Source organism: Macaca fascicularis, chromosome 3, assembly GCF_037993035.2.
Source record: "Macaca fascicularis isolate 582-1 chromosome 3, T2T-MFA8v1.1".
NCBI lineage: Eukaryota > Metazoa > Chordata > Mammalia > Primates > Cercopithecidae > Macaca > Macaca fascicularis.
The window spans coordinates 140,206,353-140,234,134 of record NC_088377.1 but is presented as its reverse complement, the minus strand read 5'-3'; positions in this window follow the sequence as shown (position 1 = coordinate 140,234,134).

The window sequence follows — 27,782 nt, the reverse complement described above, 5'->3', positions numbered from 1 at the left end:
CTCCACCCTTCTTCAATGAGTCAGGATTCCTGGGTGGATCATTGGCAAATCAATCCAGGGCCATCTGTTAAAAAGAAATGAAAAAGTAACCTGTCTCTTTTTGAGATTATTATGTCTCAGCTGAAGCAATAGGAGAAAAATTGGACAAAACAAAGTGTATTAGAAAAAGCATTAAGAAATAGATGTAGAAATAGCTTAACTTTTTAGTTCAGGAATGCCAAACTAATATCTCAGTCCATGGTTAATGCATTTGTCAACCCTGTGAACTTTACCTTTTACTTAAAATAATGAATATGCATAATTCTAAAAGAAAAATTGCTCTCTAAAGCATAAGGTGAAATACTACAGTACATTAATGCCTCCACTTGCATTTCATTGCCCACCTCCATGAGTACTATTCTCCAAATCCAATTACTGTAATTTCAACTCTTTTAACGGTTTCATCTGGTCTTCATATCCATATATCTAAGTAATATGCTATAGGGGGCACTTGTGAGGCACCACTTCCTTGGCCCACTTAACAGTTTCACACATATTTGCCAGTGTCCAATATCTAGCTACTTTTTACACAAAAAGCCATTAAGCCATGAGCTTGTACGATAATGGAATGCAGAATTTGATGTCCCCTAAAAACTCTTCAAATAATGATATGAGCATGGGGACATAGGTGCACAGCTTCCTCATCCTTTGGTGGGTAATTCTAAGACATACCCTGCATGATACCTAATGGGATATTACCAGAGAGATAGTCTCTGAGTTATTCACAGTAGTAACCAACTTGATAACATGGTAGTTACCGCCAGTTAACACTTCCCTGTCTTACTTTTCACACAATCTCACTTTTCTTTTCTGAGATTGCCTTTCTTATCCACTATATATTCCTAGGTCCTTATCTCTGGTTTGGCTTTCACAGTGAACCAAAACCAGGAGAGCTTGTTACACAGAGTCTGGAATGCAGCTCTTCACATTGGGATTCCGGAACTGGGTCACTGACGAGTCAGATTTCAATAAGGAAAACATACTTAGTAAGTAGGGTGGTGACAATTGATAATATGCCTCAGCATCACGTTTCCTGAGACTCCCAGATGTATTGCACTGGAATGAGACAGAGATGGAAGAAGCAGCACTGATTGCAACAATGCTTCTCCAAGTGTAGTCCCTGGACCAGCAGCATTAGAACCACCTGGGAACTTCGTAGAAACACACATTCTTTTTGCTTCCTTAGACCTATGATATAGAAATTTGAGGGATGGGGCAATTTGAGGGATGGGGCCCAGAATCTGCTATTTAAGAAGGCTTTTAAGTGACTCAAATGTATGTTAAGGCTTGAGATCCACTATTATACTGGAATCACTTTGAAATTCTGACAATAGTGAAGGACTGGTGAAAATAAGGTGCAGATGCTGGGACTGCCTTGGCTAAGTATGAAGCTAAGTGTCTAAAAGCTCCAAAAATTGGGCATGTGAGAAAACTGGGCAAAAGTTGGGCCCAGGGCACAACTTGGGGCCATCTGTTAAAAAGAAACAAAAAAGTAACCTGTTTTTTTGAGATAAAAATTTGAGTTAAAAAAATTGGGCCCAGTACCTAATGAACTTATTATGTGAGACCAGAAATTATCTATGTTTCCTAGATCCTGGGAATTAACTATGTTCCCCACGTGGTCCAGAGGTTCTTTCTTTCCCTTAGGCAATTAGAAATGAATGCACTAGTGAGGGAGTATCAGCATCATTGAGAGGCTCAACGTAGTTGTCGTGTATAGTATAGGATTGAAAGTAAGAGATACTATCCTGGAATTAAACTTATTATCAATAGACCTGATATGTTCCCATAATAGGCAAAAGCAAGTGATGACACATACCCATCAGACACAAAGTAGATGCAATTACTATTACAGCAAGAAAGAGGTGGCAGTCTTGGTGCTTTAATTTGCAAAGATCTGTATGATGGCTAATACATCATATTATTTCCAGTGGTAAGAGAGATAGGCTTCCAACTAAGATATTATTTGACTTGTATAACCAGATTTAAAAAAAATTAAAATTAAAAAACTTTTGTAACCTGAAAAATATTTTTTAAAAACAAAAAGCCTTTCTACCACTAAGATGATAAAATCATAATCTCTTGCTGAATTTCTAGATTTGAGCCGTGACAAACTCAGAACCTATTGTTCTAAAAGGAGTGTGACTTTCTCTGAAGAAGGGCTCCAACAGTCTCACTGCAAACACGTACATTATCCAAACCTTCCTCTAAAGGATCTAAAGATATCTTGGGATATAGACACCCAGAGCTTTTGAGGGTCGTGGCCTACACGGGCTGAGCTGACACTACCTGTGGACCTGACATATCACCATGCCTCCTCAGTTAGAGAACTATACAGTTAGAGAACTATCAGATGATAAATGGAGTTGGGCCCCAAGTTTATTTCACAGTGGCACCAGTGGGATGGTGGACCCATCCTGTGATCATTTTTCTGACCCCAAAGTATGTAATTGGGAGGATTATACTGAGCAACAGGCAGAACTCCCACATTGCATCTCTAGTTTGTGGAGTAAGAGCTACTATGATAGTAAAAATATCCAACTGAAAGCCCATAAAATATCCCGCCTCTTTTTTCCGACTCAAGATAGTAAATTGGAAGCAAAACTACATGCCAGGAGGAATTACAGAGTCTGGCACAACCCTCAAAGAATTAATAGGAATGGTTGTCCTCATTGTATCAATGAACATTCCATCTATTTCATCGCAAAAGAAGTCAAACGGATGTGAAAAAGGATAATGGATTACCCTAAATGTAATAAAGTGCTAGCCCAATTGCAGTTGCTGTGCCCTATGTAACATCTTCTCTGGATTATATTAACATAGCATTTTGCCTTTGGTGTGTGACATTTGGTCTAATAAATCAGTAAAAATGATCAGAAATAGTTTACATTTATACAGGAATATCAACAGTCACATTGTTTTCTATGTCTAAAAGCTATGTTAATTGTCCTTCTTTTTGTCGCTGTGTAGTCTAGAGAACTTAACTATTTATGTTTTGCAGAAAATCATGCTGATCAACTATATTGACGACATCAGGCTAATTTAACATGGTAGATAAGAAATTCCAAGTACTCTGAGTATGCTGACAAAATAATGGCTGAGTGTTGGAGAGATAAACCCTACAGCAATCTAGGGCCTACCACATCAACTTTTTTTTTTCTTTTTTTCTTTTCTTTTTTTTTAAGGGATAAAGTGATCTGGATCATTCCAAGTAAATGAAAGTTACTGGATCTTGAATCTTCTACCACTAAGAAAGAGGCACAGTGCTTTTTGGACCTCTTTGAATTTTAGGGAAGTATGTTCTATAATCGAAAGTGGCTCTCTGACCTATTCATTATATGACTGTGAAGACTGCCTATTTTGAGTGAAACTCTTGAGTAAAAGAGGGCTCTGGGGCAGGTCCAGCCTGCAGAGTAACCTTCCCTTTCACTTGGAAATCCTAACAAAACCAAAGATATCCTTGATAGCTAAAGATAGGTAAGTAGGAATTCTACAAGAAATCACCAGCATAATGTTATATGAATATCAGTATGGATCCCTAGAATCCGGAAGGAGAATAGGCCTTCTGTCCCAAAGAACTATCCACCATTTGAAAATTAGCTACTTGTATGCTATTGAGGTCTGTCTAATGTCAAGTAACCATGAAAACAGAGCACTGCATCATTATCTGGGTATTATCCTCTCTACCAAGTTATGAGGAGTACAAACCCATTTTATGATGGAAATAATAGACTTGAAATTAGGTCCAAGCTTGCTGGTCCAGAGGGTATAAGAAAAGCATGTGAACCGATGGCTCATTGCCTCAACCTTTGCTGCATTTTTTTTGGCCTCTCACTCAACTTATAGCAATGACCTTTTGGGGATGGGTCCTTTTAATCAGCTGTCGAAACGGGAAAACTCTCAGGTGTGGTTATTGTATGAATCACCCTGATATGCTGAACTGCCGCAGCACTACAACTACACACATGGGGGTCCCTAGAAGACAGTGCTGATTGCCTCCAAAGGACAAAGCTAAAGGAAATGCTGCTGTCAGTTGGCAAGAAACAGCACATATGCTCATCAACTTTGTATGAAAAGAGAATTAACCTGACATAAATGTGTATACAGACTCCTAAGCAGTGTTTAATCAGTTGGCAGGTCTAATTGGAGCCTGGAAATAACAAGATGGAAAATCAGAGCCAAAGTGGTCTCAGGAAGAGGCATATAGACTTACGAAGGTGAGCAGAAAGTCTGTGGATCTTTGTGTCTCATATCAGTGCACTCTAGAGAAGATTGTCAGCAAAAGAGGTATTCAGCAACAAGTGAGAAATATGACTCATCTGTCAGGTGTGTGCCAGTCTCAGCCAACCCTGTGCAATGACTCCAAAGTCAGAGGCAGGAAGGGGTGCCATGCATGGTCCAATAATATGGGCTTCTTCTCACCACGTATGATCCAGCTAAAAGCTGCCAAATGGCTAACCTGTCATTGACAGAATAAACTTACTTTTATCCAAAAATGAAACAAAGATAATATTCATGGGACAGAAATAACTTTGGAAAAATAATTGACTGAAGTGCCAACTGCAAGTGACTTTTGAAATATTTCTTCCAAATGCGGAAAATTGAAGGCTTCCTATACATGTGAATAAGTAAGTCTTGGCAGTGTTACTTGGCAGTACTACTGCTGGAGATTTTTCTAGACCAGTGCTTTATGGTTGGGCTCCGCTGGCCTTCGAACTTTGCCTTGATGGCTGTCAGATGATTTCTGACACAAGCAAATCCAAACTGTCGGAGAATCATTTCACCCTGGTTCACAAAGCTACAGACCTCTAGCTGTAATCTCATGTGAATGATGGCACTGAACTTGAAAGTTTTGTATACAAGAATTTTAATGAGAAAATTGAAACTCCAACAAATCTTGTTTGGAGAGGTGGTAGTGACAACATCCGATTTTGCATTACTACAATATAAAAGCTGGATTGTAGACCTTCTGCATTTGGTAGAGTAACTCATGCCAGTCTGAATGCACATGTGTATACTCAAGCCTTTCCATTAGGAGTCAAAGTGATCCTGTAAGCTTAAACCGATGGGAAAAACTTCCATGCAGAAGGTTATGAGGTTGGGTTAAGATTTGAACTACAAGCTTAATGGATTTTGAGTAAAGCATTGCATTTGACTCTGCAGGTTAAGAGAAATTAACCCACAGTATGTTGGCCTTAAAATTCTGTAAAATGTCAAGTGGATAAAGTTTTTAGTCTGTAAAATAATGTAGTTCTCCCCAAAATGAAGTCTTGAGATGGCAAGTCAATTCTAGAAGACATACTCAAAAGCACACATGGCAATCGTAATATTTGTGACACTTTTCACTTCAGCTCCTCAGTGTTATTTTATATGTGTTCAAATGACAGTATAGAATCATGTTGTAAAGGAAATGACCCAATTTGCCAGTTTGTACTTCATGTACTTCAGTTTTCATCATCTTTAAATATATTGCTGTTTGCGCTATAGTTGAATTTAAGGTACTATAGTTGAATTTAAGGTACTACAGTTGAATTTAATTTTGTATCAAAGTAAAATAAAAACATCAAATTTGGGTCACAGTTGCCCATAAACATATAATTCAGACGTGTCTTATTCTGGCCAAGATGTAGCGACAGGTATCAAAATGGCCTGTAGCCTGAAATAACTAAATACCATAAATAAATAAATAAATAATAAAAATGCTACTGATCAGTCCATATGTGTGAGGAAACTTAGCCAAAGCCAAGAAATGGACTACATAATGTGATTCAAGGGAATGATCTCTGGGAATTTCACAGGGCTGGGAGTATTTCTCTTCCAAGCAGCCAGAGTTAAACCTCATAAAACCCATGGGGCATAGGATAAGTACCCAGAAGAATTTTGCCTCAGGAGCAGGGAGAATTAGTTGTATGCTAAACACTGTTACATTTCTGATGAAAAATATAAAATAAAAGCAAAACCCAAAAAGATCAAACTGTTTTAATGCAATATAACCATGGTACAAAGCAACACTGAAAAATTACCACTGAACAATGTAAAATTTCCTATGTCTTGTACTCAATAAAAAAATTATTAGGCATTCAAGAAACCAGGGATATACAATCTATAATGAGTAGAAAAATCAATTATTTGAAACTGATCCATTAAATGAAACAGATGAAAAAGTAAGTATAGAAGGATATAATGACAGATATAATTGTATTCCATGCATTCAATAATCTGGAAGATATGTTGAACCTGTTAAATAGATACATATGAGATACACGGAAGACCTAAATTCAATTTCTAGAGGTAAAATTACAATGTCTGAAATAAAAAATACACTGGACCTGCTTAATGGAATACTGGGACATATTAGACACACACAGAAAAAGTTTAGTGAACTTGAAGGCACAGCGGTAGAAACCATCCTAAATGAATCACAAAAAGAAAAGTGAATTTTAAAAAATAAAACAAACAAACAAAAACAGTGGATTGGTGAACTGCCAACAATTTGAAGTACCCCAACATACGTGTAATTAACATTCCCAAAGCAGAGAAGAGAGGGGGGAAGGCAGAAAAAAATGTAGGAATACTCCTAAAAACATTTATTTCCAATTTTAATAAATGCTATAAACCCACAGATCTAGGATGCTCAACGAATCCCAGTCACAATAAACATGAAGATCTATACCAAGTCACATAATAACGAAATAACTTAATACCAGTAATGAAGAGAGAAACTTACAAGCAACAGAGGAAAAAACACATGCATGCACACACACACACCCCCGCATGCCAAGGACCAAAAATTAGAATTGCACCAGATATCCTGTTGGAATCATTGCAAACCAGCCAACAGTGGAACAATATTTTTAATGTGCTGAAAGCAAAATATTGCCAACTTAGAATTCTAGACTCATTTCAAAAACTAAGACAAAATTAAAAAAAAGAATGGACATCAAAGGTAAAATAATTCATTACCAGAAAACTTAAACTAAAAGAAATGTCAAAATAAGTTTTTTGGGGTAGAAGGAAAATGATACTAGATGAAAATCTGGATTCACACAAAGGAATGGAAAAGGCTGGTAATTATCTAGAAAAAATGAAATTGACTGTTTTCTTAATATTTAAATATTTTTGAATTTGAATATTTTATATATTTTGAAATAAAATAGATGAAGGGCAAATAATGGAGTCTAGGGTTTGTAAGATAGGAAAATGTAAAATGTATGGCAACAATAGTACAAAGGTTAGGTCAGGATGGAAGAAGTGAATTCACCCTTAGAGTCTTGGAAGGAGCATGGTCTTGCTTAATTTCATACCTCTAGCCTCCAGAGCTCTGAAAGAATAAATTTCTGTTTTAAGTCACTACATTTATGGTAATTTATTATGGTAGCCTCAGGAAACACAGAATGCTTGTTTCAAAGTAGTTTAATTTTTTCCATATACATCTCTATTTTGTCGAACGTTTCTATAATCATTTTGCTAAATTTTTTGTTTTTTATTGTTAAAAAGTTCATTTACAAACTTTTATTCCACTTACATTTATTTAATTCACTTGTTCTTCACGATTATGCTTAGATTACTTAAAAAATTTAAATAGGATATTAGACAAAGGTCATCTCTCGTGGTATTTCCCTGTCAATTATTTTTACAGTATCTGCATGTTAGGAAAGTATCACAAAAGAAAGAATGTAAAAAGTTGAATAATTGGGATTTTGTTTTACTGTCATGCTTTGTATACATACATTAATGGACACTGCACTTGTGCATTTATTCTTAGGCTGAACCCATTATCCTAAGATTTTAAACATCTATTGGAGAGATAAATTGTGTTTGCATTCTATTTAATTCTGACAATTGTGAAGGCATGACTATTTTAATTGACTAACAATATTCTTATTTATCAAAGTTTACTGAAGTAACATGAACTTGAGAAACATTTAGGTTATGTGATGGTTAATATTGTGTCAACTTGATTGGACAGAAGGATGCAAAGTATTGTTTCTGGGTGTATCTGTGAGGGCGTTGCCATAGGAGATTAACACTGGAGTCAATAGACTGGTAGGAGAATACCCACCTTCAATGTGGGTCGGCACCATCCAATTGGCTGCCAGTGTGGCTAGAACAAAACAGGGGGAAGAAGGTGGATAAGCTCGCTTTCTGAGTCTTCTGGCTTTCATCCTTCTCCCATGCTGGATGCTTCCTGCTCTTGAATATCAGACACCAGGTTCCTCGAGCTTTGGACTCTTGGTTTGCCTGGGGCTCTAAGGCCTTCAGCCACATACTGAAGGCTGCACTGTTGGCTTCTCTACTTTGGAAGCTTTGGGACTTGGACCAAGCCACTCCTGGCTTCCTGGCTCTTCAGCTACAGACGGCCTATTGTGAGACTTCACCTTGTGATTGTGTGAGTCACTTCTCCTTAATAAACTCCCTTTCATATATGCATGTAGTTCTGCCGCTCTGGAGAACTCTGGCTAATACAGATTAGTTTGCATTTTTCTTTCTTTTTAAAATCTATTTGGGACTTTATTAAATGAGAAATAAATTTTTATAATGTTTGGACCACCATACATCTGGAGCGTTTTTACAGCAGCTAGCATCATGTTAATACAGATGCCATATCTGGCCCTATTACATTGGATACCAAGCCCTTAAGTGATGCTTCTTTTTTTGGTGTTTTAAAATTTTTATCTTTTTTAACTTTTTTTTTTTTAGATTCAGCAGGGTACATAAGTGACATTCATGAGGATTCTATTATGATAAATGTAGCATGCTAGGGTGATTTCATTTTACCTGTGGGATATTGTGGAACGTTGCACATTCAGAAATAGTAATAGTGCAAGCAAGGCAATCTTAAACTGTTCTGGAGATTAACACAATTCTCAGGGAATTCATGTAGCTCTCCACGAAATATCAGAGTCCAGCAATCAAATAATAGTTTACCCTGCAATAAAGGGCAGAAAGGCAAATGATTCAAGAGCAAATGAAACTTGAAGTATCTGGGAAACAGACTAGAAACTAGATGCTCACCTGGGCTTTGATATGACAAGCTTTTTTCTTTGCTTCAAGAATGATTTCGAGTCACTTTACTCAAGCCTGAGAGGATCCCAAAAATAAACTATAGAGATTAAGAATAGGTGGATAAAAGAAAAAGCAGAATCTAGTTTCGGCTAATTTGAATTACCTAACTTATACTTTGTTCTAAATTACTTATCTAATATTTAAATAAGTTGTTTACGCTGAGCGTGGTGGCTCATGCCTGTAATCCCAGCACTTTGGGGGGCCGAGGCTGGTGGATCACGAGGTCAGGAAATCAAGACCTATCCTGGCCAACATGGTGAGACCCCTCCTCTACTAAAAATACAAAAAATTAGCTGGGCGTGGTGGCGTGCCTGTAGCCCCAGCTACTTGGAAGGCTGAGGCAGGAGAATTGTTTTTACCTGGGAGCCAGAGGTTGCAGTGAGCCAAGATCGCACCATTGCATTCCAGTCTGGCGACAGAGCAAGACTCCATTTCAAAAAAACTAAATTAATTAATAAGTGATTTAATAGTTAAAATGTTTTGCTTTGCTATTCTAACACAAAATTCCACTTGTATGGGAAACATCTAAATGAGATGGAAAGATTTGAAACATAAAACAAAACACAAGGCATCTCCATGAATTTGTTGACTGAAAACCAAAATCTAGATCAATACATCTACAAGGTAATAGCCTCTGGAGCACTGGCTTTACACATTCAAGTCTGTTGTTGGTAAATATTACAACCAACTCCAAGTAGTTTATAAACTAAGAAATATAAAATGCAGTCATTGTCCTATGGAAAAAAAAATCTAGGAACACAGAGAATCAAGTTTTCTGCATGACTTTGATACATTGCATATTAATGTGATTTTGATAAATTTCAGGAAAGAAAAAAATTACAGGCCACTTCGTTAACCTGGCATTCATTTACCTCATGAAAAATTCATGAAATTATAATACATAAGTAAATTCTAAGTAACTCTTAGATTAATTTAAGTTGATTAATCCTAGATTCACTCAGTTCTAAAATCTTTTCACATGAAATATTTCTCATATACATTTCATGTTCTCTTTCATATTAAGCTAAATTACTTTAATTTATGTAAATCCAGATGTGTTTGAAGTGTGATTGAGGCCATATATTTTAATTCAGAGGATGATTTTTGGCACTTAGTCCTGTGTAAGATATTTTCTGATGTGCCAGGTGAAGGATACGTGATGAGAAAATTTCAATTACGTCCATTTCTCCCTATTGAATTTTATCTTCACATTCCATTTACTAGCACAGGCATTGAATGGAAATGAATTTAAGAAAATAATTAAATATTTTATTTCACATCAGCTTTTCATATCACGCTTCCTCCTTGTTGACAATAGTCTTCAGATGCAAATGTGCATGTGTAATCCAGAAATTAGCTATCATCACTACCTCTAAAGGTTTAGGTCACATTATTTACATTACTTTCTCCACATTTTTGAGAAATCTCAGGAGGATTTTGCATCATCGTGATCCCTTCTGGCTCTATTTTCCTGCTCTGCTTAACTTGCTTAGGTTATAGATTATCTTGCTTTTCCCCATATGCAGTTTCTGTTTGGCCTCACATGGACCCAGATGTGGAACTGGGACCATTTTTCAAATGTTCACAGAAATAACCTTTACCATTTAATGTTTCCAATTATTTTTGCACCAACCAATAATTGTGCATTGCCTTATGCAGGATTCAGCTGAGGGGAGGAGGCAGGTATCACATCTTTCAAACACTAACATCTTTGTCATGAAAGTTGAGCATCCTATCCCTCAGCAAGCAGGTATTTGCTTCTTTCTGTCTGCAAAGTGCCCTTTAACCAGTTTCTGCCTCGCCTTTCTCATATCTCTCTTCTCCACATTCTTCAGCCTTTCTCAGCCAACCAAGTAAAAGGTTGTGTTTTCATATTTGGACCCAGGGAATGGCTTGAGATGTTCTAAGTTTACAAGTTTTGTAAAGTCATTTGACTGACATAAACATAAATGATGACAGAAGAAAATCCAGCATTTCAAAATGTGAAAGAGTAGAGCCAGCAAAGGAGACAGAAAAAGTAAACGTGAACGTGAAATGAAACCTAGTGAAGTATGAAATCACAAAATTCAGTAGAAGGAAATAATGCAAAAAAGAAGGAAGTGATAACAGTATCAAATGGCGGTAGTGGATTGCATTAGAGGAGAACTGAGAATTGATAATTAGATATGAAAAGAAGGTCATTGATAGCCTTGTCACAACCAGTTTTAGTAAAATGTTTTAAATAAAATTTTAGGATTAGACTTAGGAGAAATTTGGAGGTGAGAAATTGGAGATAAAAAGTATAGACCACCTCTAAGGAGAGGTTTGTTGTAATAGTTTTTCATTAGGAAAAGTTTAACTAAAGGATGACATAGTGTCTGGGAGACCCTATAAGATGGTAATAATTTCAGGATGATGGTAGGCTGATGGTAATGATAAATCAGTAAAGGAAAATGTATGATGCAAATGAAAGAATTAGATGAGAAAAAGATGTGTGCTACAGCTCCGACTCAGTGGAGGGATTGGTTTTAGGTAGAAACAGAGAAAGTTTATCTGTTTTGACCAGAATGAAAGGCAAAATGTAGTGATAGATATAGACAAATCTATAGATTGTGACATGGGATATTTCCTGTTTGATCACTTACGTTTTCTCAATGAAAAAACAGAAAAATTTTTCTTTTGAGATTGGAGATGGGAGATGAAATGATTCTCAAATAGCTTGCTCTGGGAGAAATTGTTAGCTATAAAATGTGTAGTAGCAACTTACCTGTGTTAGGCATTTAAAATGATTTTTCAAAACTGTATCTCACTGTCAATTAAATTTGCATGTTTTTGATAATCTGCAAGTGAACTCTCTCTTTTTTTAAAAAAATATGTATCCTCATTGAACAAAATAAATATGTAGCACTAGAAGTAGGAAAGGACTAATTTAATCCAAGATATTCTCAGGAAATTTGTATTTGTTTTAGGTTCTTTGCATTATTGGTAACTGTGTCTGCTGTGCTTTGGAATAAGGTCCAAGATTTGAAAATGACTTTGCAGCTCTCTCAAGAAATCCCTTATCCAAGAAACACAGAATAAATAGCCATGTGGAGATGATCAACATCAGGAGTATGGTTGTACAACCAGAGCTGATGAATAAAATTTTAGAGATTCCTAGTTTTCTTTTTCAATAATATAAATACATTTTAAATAATTTATATGTTCTTCCATCTCTACTCCATATACTTACAGAACTAATATAAAGATATTTAGCTACACAGCGAAATGCCAAACTCATAGCTAGTTTATCCATCTAATTGTTAGTGGAAATGGAATTTATTTCCCTCTAATTTTTTTGTTGTTATTGTTGCTCTATTTAAATTACGAGACAGAGATCAGTGGAAGGCGGGGGGTGGGTGTAATTAAAGCTGAATAAATGTACAGGTTTCTTTCTACTCCATCACTATTTACCGGTTCAATAATGGATTTGCATGCTGTTTAAAAACCAATTCCCTAAGGACAAGGTTATAAAATTTAGATTGAGTGAACACTATCAGAGGTCAAATTTCTCATAGTTAGGTGGTTAGCTGAGGTGTATGTTGGCAAAATAACATCTGAAAGTATGAAATTAAGTATGCTTTTCCAGAGATAATATTGCTGAAAGTAGCTTTGCCAAAATATTTTTGGAGTTAAAGGTGTGTTCTCATTAAAGATGTGGTTACTTAGGTTTATAAACATTGCAATTCAAGATTTCAAGGTTCAACTGTGGTTTATCTACTGCATACCTACCTCTACCATAAGGGATAAGTTTAACCTGTGCACTGGGTTAAAGGGATATACATGAAATAACTCTAGGAATATTGCCAACTTTTTTAGACCTGCATTACTAATGAATCTATTCTTCTTTAATAAACCTGAACTAAGATAATTTTCTGTAACAATTTTTCTCTTTAAAGCAGAATACACACATGTACATTATGTACCTATCTGTGAATGCATATATGGATAGATATAGATGTAGATAGTTATAGATATATAGATAGATTGGTCCTACTCCCCAAAGTAGTCTTAGAGGTTTTACTTGGGAGTTCATGTTATTGATTAACAAAATTTTAAATTTAATATCTAGCTAGATTTGCAACCTTCAAGTCTCAATGCACCCTTTTCCATTTTGACTCTAATACTGAGTCCATTATCAAGCTCTATCAATTAATCTTTTCTTTATCTAATTATTTACATTTATTTGTTCCTATCTATTTTCTTACCCAATCTTGGTTTAGGTCATTTCCTCCTTAATCGTGGATTATTGAAAGAGTCTCCTGTAGCACTCTTTTCTCTCCTCTTTGTCACACACACAGACAAACTTATTTTCCCAAATTGATGGTTAGGTGAGCCATGTGGCTGAGCAGCAGTCATTGAAATGTAAGCAGAAGTATTGTCCGTTACTCCAGCTCATATCCTCTATGTGCATTGTCATAATGTGTGGGTTCTCTGAGGCAGGAAAAAGTATTAGACAGACTCATCTTTTCATATAAAACTTTTAATATAAAACTTCATCAAAAGCATGTCTTATCAACTTTTGTTTTTTTTCCTCCCAAATAATTCTCAAGGTAAATTATTTTTCTTCTTTATTTTTCCATAGTGGAGTTAATCTTATCCCAGGTTATATCTGAGGCAGAGGGTGGGGGGCAAAAAACCAAAATGCTTTCAGAATATGATTTCCTAGATATTTAATAGCAGCTCCAAGACAAAATCAGATTGTGATGTTTGTCTACGTACAGAGTAATAGAGTCTTCAGCATCACATCTTGGAAGCAGAGTGTAAATAGCATCCATGACGCATATTTCGATGTTTCAAATACACTTATTATGTCAATATTCTCATGGGTTCATGCAAAAGTGGACCAATTCTACTCTAAAGACTCTCTTGTCATATTTGTAAATAAAGCCATGAAAACCAGTCTCTCTGTTCTTTGGTAGCCATCAATACTGTTTCAAAAGGAGATGGGTTTCTTTCTTTTTGGAGTGGATTAAGTTCCTTCCATCACCTTTGGTGTCTACTCTGTCTTGACTTCCTCACAATCCCATTCTCCTTTTTAAAAAGGGGACCCTAAATCCTCGTTTGTTCCAGACAGTCTTAGAACATTTTTGTAGAGACAGGGTCTTGCTATGTTGCCCAAGCTGGTCTCGAACTCCTGGACTCAAGTGATCCTCTGCCTCATCTCATAACTTTTGATATGTATTTCTTTGTTAAACTTTAAATATCTCTGGAAGACAATATAAAATTTATTTTCACTCTATTTTGTAAAAAGAAGTTGAGGTCTCAGAAATTTTAAATGACTTCTCAAGTGATGGAAATGGCGTTGTATCTCTGCTATCTTCCTCCTGAAAACATATAACCCCTGTCTAATCATTGAAAAACATGAGACAAACCCCAATTGAGGGACATTCTACAATATATCTGTCCAGTACACTTCAAAACTATCAAGGTCATCGAAAACAAAGGAAGTCTGAGAAACAGTCATAGCCAAGAGGAGCCTATGGAGATATGACGATTAAACATAATATGCTGCCCTAATGCGATCCTAAAACAGAAAAAGCACAGTAGGTAAATACTAAAGAAATTATAATAAAATATAAACTTTAATAATAGTGTATCAATGTTGGTCCATTACTTGTGACAATGTACCATACTAATGTAAGGTTTTAGTAATAGAGTAAACTTGGTGTGGGGTACATGGGAACTCTCTACGTTGTCTTCACAGTTATTCTGGAAGTGTAAACTGTTCTAAAACTAAAAGTTTATTTTAAACAATGAAAAGATTGGTTACATTAAAATCAAAATTTAAGTCCAATGTATGTGTAAATTCCATATTTTTATGCTATATTATGTTGTTTCATTTCTTTCACTGCTGAAAAGGATTTTTTTATTGTTGTTAAGTTTAATTTATTGTGAGCGGAGAAACAAGACTGAAGTGAACAATCACACAGAGTAAATTCTAAAGTCAGAGTACATAAATTGCTTCTTCACTCAGTTATCATAAGTTTCTAAATTAGGCTTTATCTCCATTAAAAATTAATATAAACATTTATGCATTTGGTTATCGTGGGTTAACATTAGTTGAGGGTCAACTCTTTGTCAGCCACTGAACCATTTACATATATTATTTCTGGTATTCTTCATAACAAAAACATAAGTTATGCACTAGTATCATTTCCGTAATACAGAGGAGGAAAATGAGACAGGAGACGTTACTTAACTTGCTTAAATCTATGCAATCAGTTAGTGTTACAGCCAGGTTTAACAGAAACAAGAATTTGTCCTCCAGTGTCATGTAAAACGTCCTCGTTTAGTTACTGTGAGATTATAGATTGAGCTTTCAGTAAATAATTCTAATGCCAAAAGAATCATTAAATCAATGAGATAATACATTCTTTTCATGGAAAAAAGAATCATCAAATCTATAATTCTAGAAAAATGCTCTTCAGGTACAGCTGAACAGCTATGTTTGTGTAACAGTATGTGAGTATCATAACCTTACTCTAAACTTATTTCTGGTTGTTAAAAACATAGTGTGTAGTATAGACTGTGTAATTGCTCATTAATAACATGGTTAATGTAGCGAATTAAAAAGTACCTTAAATAACTTTAAAATTAGAGCAATATATTTTCATGACTTTAATTAATGAGGAACTGTGTTTAATTTTGTACTTTCTGTAAACACACACACACACACACACACAGAGTGAGTGATTTACTTCTAATTTACTTCTAATTCTGATGTGCATAGAAAGCATATATTTTGTTTTTTACCAAATTGGTTTGAGGAATTGATATTATCATCATTTTTAGATGTGTCCACTTAAGTTTTCAAGATCAAAACATTAGAAACATACACGGAATATTCACCTGCATTATACCGGGGGTATACCCACTATACCGTTTTATGCAGATTCCTAAAATTAAAAAAAACTTAATACTTCCTTTAGCAACATTTCTTTTGAAAAAGAAGATAAAAGTAATAATTTGCTGTATAGTTATTCATATTCAAATAGAAACAGCAGTGTTTAATAGCATTATGCATAAACTGATAAATAGAAGCACAAAGAAGACCCACTTCTAAATATGCTCAAAAGGTTATATAACTTTTCTTTAAAATAGCTCTGTGCATGAGCGATTAAAAGAGCAATGTCTCTCCAGGTGTGGTGGCTCACACCTGTAATCCCAGCACTTTGGGAGGCAGAGGTGGGTGAATCACCAGAGGTCAGGCGTTCAAGAGCAGCCTGGCCATCATGGTAAAACCCCGTCTCTACTAAATTACAAAAATTAGCTGAACGTGGTGGCACGTGCCTGTAATGCCAGTTACTCAGGAGGCTGAGGCAGGATAATCTCTTGAACCTGGGAGGTGGAGGGTGCAGTGGGCTGAGATCCCACCATTGGATTCCAGTGAGACTCTGTCTCAAAAAAAAAAAAAAAAAAAGAAAAGCAGCATCTTTAATTAGAATTAAAAAGATTGGTGAGTGGCACTACTTTGTTGGGGGGGTCAGGAGACTAAAATATGTTAAGCAACAGGTGACACAATTTCAGATACTTGATTTTACCATGATCTTTATTTATACAGCTATATGGCTGTCAATTAAAAAATACACCTATTAGTAAAAGTGGCCCATTTCCTTCTGGAAGCTCATGTCTATGAGAGAATGTATCTATTATACTCATATATTCAGAAACACTGCAGACTCCTTTCTAAGCAGATTTACATTGATCTGCCTTAATATTGTATTAATTTTAAAACAAAACTATATTTCAACTGGCTTCTATTACTTCTCAACTAAGTTAAGTTAGTTTTTTGGTCTTTTTTTCCCATCTGTATACCATTATCAACTAGCATAGCGTTCAATATAATAATGACTCAGTAAGAATTTATAGGATTAACTCACTAATTAAACTGACCAGCTGGGCACGGTGGCGCATGCCTGAATCCTAGCACTTTGGGAGGCAGAGGCTGGTGAATCACTTGAGGCCAGGAGTTCGAAACTAGCCTGGCCAACATGGTGAAACCCTGTCTCTACCCAAAATACAAAAATCAGCTGGTGTGGTGCCGCGCACCTGTAGTCCCAGCTACTCGGGAGGCTGATGCAGGAGAATGGCTTGAACGCGGGAGGCAGAAGTTGCAGTGAGCCAAGATTGTGCCACTGCACTCCAGCCTCGGCAACAGAGCGAGACTCTGTCACAAAAAAATAAAATTAAAAAATAAACTGAACATTCATTATAGAATTCCGACTATAAAATAGGCTCTTGATGGATAGTTGAAAATTAACTTATTAAGGTGTTTACCTTTATGTGAGAGTGAATATTTGCATAGTATGTAGAACAGTTTAACTTTTATGTTACCTTTACTGTTATACAGATTACATCCTTCTGCATGCTGTGGTCTAAAGATAACTCTAATGTAAATTTATGTAAAACTCCATTGATGTTTTGATGTTTTTTTTTTTTTATTTTGATTTGTTTTTAATTTTTTGAGACAAGGTCTCACTCTGTTGCCTAGGCTAGACTGCAGGGGTGCGATCACAGCTCAATGCAGCCTCGATCTCCCCAGACTCAAACAATCCCCCTACCTCAGTCTCCCAAGTAGCTAGGACCACAGGCGCATGCCACCACACCTGGCTAATTCTTGTATTTTTTTGTAGAGAGGGGGTTTTGCCATGGTGCCCAGGCTGGTCTTGAACTTAAGACTTGGTCTCAATCTTCCTGCCTTAGCCTCTCAGAGTGCTGGTATTACAGGCATGAGTCACCACACCCGGCCTGATGTATGGTTTTTACAGAATTAGCAGGACATATTACTGTCTTATGTACCTCGAAACATGCGCTCTCTATAGTGAAACAATTGAATTTGGAGATGACTTCCAGATATTCTTGACTTTTTTAAAGTCCTTCTGCCCTGTTTAACTATCTTACTCTTTCATAAACTGTTCATTTATACAACAGGTGAAGTAAGAGCTCATAAGCTAGTAGAATTCTGCAGTAGAATATTTTTGCCCCACATATTTACAGATAGTGCCCAGACGGCAGATGATTTACCATAGGCTAGAAACAAAGACAGCAAAATAAAAAAATGGTGGGGGAGGGGGAGAGACAAAGAAAGGAGAGTGAGAAAGAGGAGAAAGAGCAAAACAGAGGAGGGAAGAGGAAGAAACAGAAAAGGAGGAGAGGAAAAGGGAGGGGAGGAGAGAGAGAGAGAAGAAAGAAAAAAAAAGAGGACTGGGCCGGGCATGGTGACTAACGACTGTAATCCCAGCACTTTGGGAGGCCGAGGTGGGCTGATCACCTGAGGTCGGGAGTTTGAGACCAGTCTGACCAACATGGAGAAACCCTGTCTCTACAAAAATACAAAATTAGCTGGGAGTAGTGGCACAGGCCTCTAATCCCAGCTACTGGTGAGGCTGAGGCAGGAGAATCGCTTGAACCCGGTGGGGGCGGAGGTTGCGGTGAGCCGAGATCGCGCCATTGAACTCTAGCCTGGGCAACAAGAGTGAAACTCTTGTCTCAAAAAAAAAAAAAAAAAAAAAAAAAAAAAGACTGTAAAGTATTTTCAGTTGAACTAGAGACAGTGTCTCCACTACAAACAAAGAAGGGCTGATCCAATCCAACAGAATATAGGTTTCTTTTCTCCATCTCTTTTAAGGTAACTTTCAAATCGGCACAAAAATTAGAACTAGAGCTGAACAACCGTTTAAGGAGATGAGGGCGTCTCATCCTGTTTGTAAGAAATATCTGCCTCAGAATTTCTCCTACATAGGCCAAGCCTCCACTTTTGCCTTTGACGTTCTTAAAAAGATGTGGAGATAACAACGTTCAGTAAGAGTATATGTTGAAAGTGAAGAAGTATTACTCTTGTTAGAATAAAATTGGTATGTGATTTAAGATGGGTGAATGTTCTCATGCACTCCAAGTTTCATACTACTGTATCAGAGGTATATGAAATTGACGACAGAGACCTGAAATATATGTACTTTTTAATCCTTTCATTTGTTAAATATCCACTTGTTTCAGTTTCTTCTGAGAAATTTGTTGGGAAATAGGGATACAAATGTGAATAAGACAGTGTTTTACCTTCCAAAGTTGTGGTTGAGTGGGGAAAATGCAGACTGCCAAACACACCAAGATTCATCTTGATTAAATCGTGTAGAAAGAGAAACAGGATGCTATGAAAACACATAGAACTGACATTTGTCATTCAGGATATCTGATTGACATTAATCACTTGGAAGGCATTTGGAGGAAGAGCCACCTGAAATGCATCCTGTGGACCAAGGAGGAATTAGCCAGGGAGCTGGAAGAGCTTTTAGGCTGAGATAAAATATGTGTAAAGGTCAGAAAGTGGAGATATTTCATCATGGCTGAGAATTAATGGTGACACGATTGGTATGATATATTAAAGAACATTTACTTAATGTTGTATAATGTGAATACTATTTAGTGCTGTAGTATATTTATATTTGCATTTTAAAGCAATCACTATTTGATAAGAGTAGATGTTTTCTGAAAGAGATTAAGAGCAGACATAGCAATATGAATTTGTTATTTATGGTGATTAAGGTTACCAAAGGTTAGTGGCCTGAATGAGATCGCTTCTTATCAAATGGAAGAAGTGAAAATGGGGAAGGCAGTAAGAAAGAGAAATAAAATATGACTTCCAGATAAAGACTAATCAAGAAGATAAATGGTAGCACCAGGACTCTCCAAAGTCGACGTGGAAACCCAGATGATGGTTTCTTTTTTAGGCATATTCAGCTCGAGTGGTAAAAATATTTAATGTGTAATTGAATTAATATCTGTGGCACTCAGGAATGAGAATGAGGCTCATATTATTTTGAGTCACCAAAATATATGAGACAGTTCAGGCCATGGAAATGGATGGAGTCACACAGTTAGAGATGCTGGAGTATTGAAATTATAAGAGGTGGCTCAAGAAGAGGAACTAATAACAGAAAACAAAATGGAGTGGCTGGAGAGATAAGAAGAAACCAGAAATAAGATATTATAAAGTGCAAAAGCAGCATGTCCAAGGATAAGTAAAACAAGACTGCAGAGGACCTTTATTTAGGAATACATCTGTTGTTAGAAATATTGGCAAAAACATTTTCAGGGCAGTGCTAGAAAAAATGGTGTAAAAATGAGTCTAGACTAATGTTATTAATTGTAAATAGAAATAAGGAAATAGTTGAGAATATATTGAGTTGAGGAGTGTTGTTTTATTTTCTTGTGTACTTTGCATAATATTTTTATCGTAAAAGTTATTTGTACATGTTTAAAAGCTATTGTAAAGGAGTCAGTAGAAAAGGATAGGATGAAGATACAGGAGAGAGAAGATCAACAGTAAGATCTAGGAGATGAAGGCAGATACTAGTATCCAGGGGAAAAGATGCAGGATTTGTATTTCATTATCATGAGAGAGAAACAACTAAAGAAGAGTAAAACCTCAGATTCTCTGAGAGGCGGATTCATAAGGCTGTTTCTATACATCTTCTCAATGTGGCTCTGACTTGCTCCAATATGACTGTTTAGAGAAAGCGTAATGTTTTTGTTATGTTTTTTAACTACCATTATACTGATCTGCCTCCAGAGTCTATACACAGCTGTTATCTGAAAAATAAACTCAATACCTAATCCTGTGAAAGCTTAGCCAGAATCACACAATTCCAACAATCCCTCCAGTTTTTCTTATATAAAATTACTCAGGCCTGGTCATTGCTGACATGCTTCTGATTGTAGATATCTAAATGAATTCCTGAAGGAGTGTAAGGACTCTCTCTCCTGTGGCTGTCTCCTGCTGATCCTTGGGTCTAAGCAGTTTGTTCTTCATCGGTCCCTTCCTGCAATCAGTGTTGGCCTCTAATGCACAAGTCTGTGGTGGATGAATTCATAGTGTATTCTTTTTGTGCAATCAATGGTGCTAAGAAGTACTCGGCATTTCTCTTTTACTGATGGTATTTCTTCTTAGTTCTTGCCGGCTGCCCATCTCCACCCTCTGCTGTGAGACCTTCCCTTAGAAGCTATAAAGCAGTTCTTTAGTCTCAACTCAGAGTCCATGCCTCCTAACAACAGTGAGCGGCTTAGGTAGAGCTACAAGACTTACATCCTATTTATTTATTTATTTATTTATTTATTTATTTATTTATTATTAATTCATTATTCTTTCATCTATTTATTTTTTTTCTTGGTCTGATCAAGCTTGCCAAATTGTTATGTGCCAGGTTAGTAAAGAAGTTTTTTTTTTTCTTTCAGAGTCCAGCAATATATTGAATTCCTTCTGATTTGCAATAAATGTTATCCTCTCTTGTTTAACAAATCTTCCCACTAAGGAGCTTCAAAGACCCAAAGAAAATGAGCAGATTTATTTTTCCCTTATTCTCTCTGTTCCCTATTGTAATTATCCTCCAGGGCTAGAAAAGGAGCAAGACTAGGTTTACTAAATACTCCCCTCTGATTCTATCTAAGCCTTAATTAAGTGAGCTGAGATATCCTTTTCACCCTATGAATAAACTCTAGGAAATGGGTCCTCTGGGCTTGTGCTGGATATGAGAAACAAGAAAAGCAAAAGGAATTGGTTAATCTTTTCTACTGCCTTGCCAAGAGATCTAGTACCAGCCTTCTCCCTGACTGGATAGATGTTGCAATGACATACAGTTTAATGAAGAAATTAATACATGACAGCTTTTGAAGGAGACATTCCAAGCAAGAAGATGGTATTACCCTATTGATTGAGGTGGATATTCAAAGCCAGCCATAACCAGGATCACGGGTAAAGTATAAGCCGCAACAGGCATCCCATCAGCCTGTCAACAGAAAGTTCAGGGCACAGCAACACTGAAGACACAAGGGCCAATAATGGCATAAGCCATATCTTCAACAGAAAATTAGGTGCAACAGACTGATAACAGAGTGCCATGGCCTTGAGAATAACCTCTATCTAGTTCGTTTCTTGAAGAGAAAGGACAGTGAGGCAGCCAACTGGAAGAGGTGGTAGGATCAGCAGCCTAGTATGATGAGTGAGCATGTCTTGAGAATTTACAAAGCATTTACAAAATGGTTCTTAGCCTTAACTACACATTAGTGTCACCTTGGAGCACTTTCAGTGATCCAGGTGCCCAGGCAGTGTCCTATGATACCAGAATCTCTGGTTATAGGACTCATAGTTGTAAAACTCCCTAGGTGATTCCAATGTACAGTCAAGTTTGAGAACCACTGCACCAGAGGAAGAAAGCTAAACAGAGACTGGAAATCCTCCTTTTATGAAACTGAGGGCTATTATTCTATCATCATCTCTTTTCAATGTGGACACAAATTTTTTACAAACTCTAAGATATTATGCTATGGTTATTATTTCTCTAAAGTTTATGTATAAAGTTTATGTGTAAGAAGTATAAGGGGCTTTTGCTTGGATTCTCTAGTATTTCTCCAGACCTGTGAGTCTCTTTCATATTATTTACCAGACTACATCAGTGGGGATAGAGGAATGAGAAAATTTTGGCTAAAAAGTAATAAAACTGGACCTGAAAAATTAAATTATAAGCTAGAGGCTACATGGATCTTAAAAGAGTTGTTGGTGTTTTATTTTGTTTTTGTAGAACTCACAACTAAACTTTTCACCTCCAGCAATTAAAAGAAAAAAAACTCTTTCCATTTGCAAACAACCAAAGCTCTAAGCTCTGAGTTTAAGAAAATTAAATTATGTGCATTACTGTTCCAGTTATCAATTAGACAAGAAGTCATCATTTAGAAGTTCTGGAAAAAAAAATCACTCACATTTGCAAATCAACTGAGTATTTCATTGCAAACGTAAATGGAAAAATGTTCGCTCAATCAATGTTTTCTCCAAGGGAACTAGAAAACTCTCTCTATTATCTGATTTTCAACACAGGCCCAAGCATTGTTTATCATTGTATACTGTCCCTTTAAAAATGGCACTTTTATAATGCTAAAATGATGTTAGCTTGTGTTTTAATTCAGATATTTCACTGGTGATGTCAGCCTGACAGCATGCCTGGTGAGAAACCATTACGCACTGCCTAATGGGAATGTAACCCTAGAGGAGACAGATAGACATAAATTATACTCTTTGGGGTCCATGACAACCATCACTAGGAAAATGGATATTATTAACGAATTTTGGAAAGGTTAGTAAGCCTCGTGTGTGTAAGAATATTTAAAAGACATGATAAAACACAGGTACTGCATACAAAATAGGAGATGCAAAGAAGAGGGAAGACCTTTGGTAGTATATTGGCAAGCAAGCATCTGGTTTTATCATCCAAAGATAATATTTTGCAGCAGATCACAGTAAAACATATAAAACCTTTAAAGCCTCCCAACAAAATCTTTGAGACTTTTCTGCCAACTCCCACTCAGAATTACAAAGTATTTTGACCTAGATGGGATTTTTAGATATCAAGAAATATTATATTGAAATAATACCTACTCTCCTTCAGTTGCACTTTTGCCAGTTACTTCCTATCAGATATTGGACAAGTTATTTAAACTATCTGACTGCACTAAGGTTGTGATGATTAAACAAATAACATGTCTGACTCATAGATGATGCTCCAGAAATGTTAGTTGAGTAATTCACAGATTAAGATTTGAGTGACTAGTTTTTGGCAACACAACTAGCCATTGGCAGAATTGGGACCAGAACCACAGACTTCTGGCTCCTTTAAAATATTTTCAGTTTTCCTCCTCTCTGCTAAAACTCAGAGGTGATGTTATGATTCTTAAGATTTCTTAGAATTTGTCCCAAGACTCCCAAACTCTTTGGAAGGAAAGAGACCACTAAGTGACTTTTATATAAGATGCCTGCTGATACCAATAAAGATAATTCTCAAATTCTTTAAAATTAGAGCTTTGAAGTCATGATGGAATATTTTCAATCCTTAACCAGTGTGGTTTTAATTTTGAATTTTTCCCCACATAACCTTTCTCCTCGTTTCAGGGAGACATAGTATTTTAGTTTCACTGCCTCAAGAGAGGAAAGATCAGCAAAGAAGAAAAGAAATAAAACAATGAGAAATAAGTAAGGACTCATGTTCTGGATTTCAAAATGTACTTTTGAATTCAAGAGAGATCCAACTATCTTAAGACAAAAGACTTACATTGCATGGTAAGGTTTTTTTTCAGCATTAAGAGAAATTCCTGACTTAAAATAAATAATAGAGAAAAATACATATCTTTAGAATTAATTTTCCTTACCTGGTAAATCTTGATAAAGCACCAGAGAAGAGATTATGAGTTATAGTAAGAAAAGAAAGATAGCCATGGACCAGTGTCCTCTTGAATTAGAAATTTTTCTGACTGCACCTCTAGGTAGAGTGAGAGAACATCCAACTTTCTGATTGGAATACTGTAAACACTTAGAACACTCCCGAAACCATGACTCTGTGAATACGTAGTGATGTTTTACATGGAGTTATTTGGCTGATGGAGACAAGGCCCAGAGGCCCTGTAAACTTCAGTAGGTTCTAGGAGTGAGCAGGCAAGTCATTTTATATCACATGTATTACACATGAGAGGCACAGCTGGGACCTAGAGAGCCAACAGTCTGCAGAGGGAGGGATGAGGAAGCCACTGTGGAATGTGTCACATTACCTTCCAAATACAATGCAGTAGCTTCAGCTTGTGCTGATGTGGAGGGTTGATTATATGGAAGGAGTAGACAGCGGGAGAGCCTGCCGAGCACAGAGATTCCAAGTTGGAGTTCCGGAGTTCCAGTATTGTGTTCAAACTCCAGCGCCGTTTCTTAAGCGCTGCATGAACCTGGCCTAGTTTTTAAACTCTGTGCCTCAGTTTTCCTATCTATAAAATGCATATTGTAATAATAGTACCTACTTCACGGGCTGTTATGAAGGCTGGGTGAATTCAGATATGCAAAGGACCTCGCATAGGGTTATATGAGTGTTTCATAAATGTTAGCTATTTTTATTTTTAGTGGTCATCTCAGCAGATGCCAGTTATATGGATAGATGTAATGCAAGGACTAGATTCTTGCAGTTTGCTTTCACCACATTCCATTAGACTGCTTTTATTCCCTTACATTTAGAATTTATGCCACAGTGGGGCAGTAGGGATAGGAACGGGAAGGAGCCCTAAGCTTACTACAATAGGAAAAATTTGAAGGGACCCTATCTCCTAAGGTTCAGTTTTCTGCTATGAGGTACAATTATAAATTAAATTCAGTGTATATATACACACACACACACACACACACACACTTTCACTTCATATACATCTAAGTAATCTAAGTATATGGTCTATGAAATTCAGACCATCCAAAATTGAAAGTTTTTAACTGAAAATTCCGCTTAAGTATGACAGGAAGACATTTATATCAATCAGTAGCAAATGTCTTCCTGTCATACTTAAAAGGAATTTTAAGCATCCGGTTATACACACACACACACATACACTCACACGTATAAAATTTGCAATCTGACTGGGTGCAGTGGCTCACGCCTGTAGTTCCCAGCACTTTGGGAGGCTGAGGCTGGCAGATCACTTGAGGTCAGGAGTTCGTGACCAGCCTGGCCAACATGGCGAAACCCCGTCTCCACTAAAAATATAAAAATTAGCTGGGTGTGTGGCTTGCGACTGCAGTCCCAGCTGCTCGGGAGGCTGAGGTAGGAGAATCGCTTGAACCTGGGAGTCAGAGGTTGCAGTGAGCCAAGATTGTGTCACTGGACTCCAGCCTGGGGACAGAGCGAGACTTCGTCTCAGAAAAAAAAAAAAAAGAAAAGAAAAGAAAAAAATTTTGCAATTTGATGTTTTTATAGCAAAGATAATTAAGTATCATGCTAAGTATTTAAATAATAAAGTAGTAGCACAGGTTTGGAACCAGGATTTTCACAATATTACTATTTATAAAATAATCTGTTTCATGGCCATTTTAATGGACCAGCAATAAATAGTAAATGAAGATTGTCTATCCATTGGTAACTCAACAGAGAGTAAAGTCACATTTGATTTATCTTGTCATGAATTTTATCATTACTTTTGATTTCTGATTAAATTAAAGCAAAAGAATACTATTGGACAAGAAATTGAAATGTGTTAATCCAGAAAGACTATACACAGAAATATCAGAAGTTAGTTATGTTTTGCTAAGAGTGCTTACCATTTTAAGAATCTAATATTTGTAACTAGAAAAGTCCTGAGACTTTCAGACTAAATAAAGGAGTATAGAAAATATCAAGTTGCCTTTATTCTTTATGAGTGGAAAGTGTGAGTGCATCTATTCATTCACGTGTCTAATGGCAATTCTGTGAACACCTTAACTGCAAAGACAGATGTCAGTGCTTGAAAGCTTGGCTTTGAGATTGTGAAGATTATTGCCTTCTGAGGCATTCAAAGTGGAAAAGAAATTATGCTCACGAAAACTCAGAAAATGAAGTCATTTTAAAGAAAGGAGGGTGGAGAAACAAAACATATGTTTTATATGTTTAATTTAAACGTGTCATTTGTCTACCAAATAATCCTCTCTTTTCATTCCCGTTCTTTATCTCTTTCCCCCTTTTCCTTCCCTTTCCCAGCACCCTGGCTTTAGAGTCTATCTGTGCGAACAGCTATGCTCTACTACATTAAGATGGAAGACTTTAAAGGGAAAATCACTTCTGTGTTACCTGTGAAGAATTGTACAGCTCTAGTTCATCCTACAACCAGAATTGAGAAAGGGAATATGATATAAAAATCAAGTCACTTTTACTTTATTTATTTATTTATTTATTTCTTAGACAGAGTCTCTCTGTCACCCAGGCTGAAGTGCAGTGGCTTGATTTCAGCTTACTGCAACCTCATTTTCCCAGGTTCAAGGGATTCTCCTGCCTCAGCCTCTTGAGTAACTGTGACTACAGGCACCCACCACCATGCCCAGCTAATTTTTTGGACTTTTAGTAGGGATGGGATCTCACCATGTTGGCCAGGCTGGTCTTGAACTCCTGACCTCAGATGATCTTCCTGCCTTGGCCTCCCAAGTTGCTGGGATTACAGGCGTGAGCCACTGCGCCTGACCGGCTTTTAAATCAGAGAAAATTATCTGGGTTTGTAACTAAGAGGTAGTAGCTCAACACCTGCAAATGACTCTAGGTATTAATGTATTTATTCATTCTATAGATAAATATTGATCAATTATGCATGCCAGGCTCAATTCTATGACATGATGATGTTAAATCTTTTCAGTGAAGTTCTTACAGGCTCAGTCTTAGTACATATACATAAATGTGGAGGTTATTTATCAGTTTAATTGGATGCTATAAAACCTCAGCCATTCCTATATATTTCTTGTTTTATATTCAATACTTTGTCAGAGGGAATGTGAAAAATATGGAGCAAACTGTCTGTTAGCCTCTTTGACACAAAGAAGTCAAATATTGGATGATAGCTGTAATCAAAAGAACAGGGAAAGAAAAGTCACAGGTGAGCAACTGGGCATAAACAGGATAGTCGGCGCTGGATTTCAGACAGCAGTTTTGAGAGGCAGGGGACAGGTCCATTAGTTGCAGGGCTCTTCTGCTCAAGATTTTCAAGTGGGCAGGACACAGGGAGTAATAGGCCCTGGACTTCTCTTCCTACTATAAAAACTAGAAAACCCAACAAAATATATAAGATAAACATTTTTAGATGTTAGACAATAGGCAGGGCAGGGCTATTATTCCTAAAGTTAG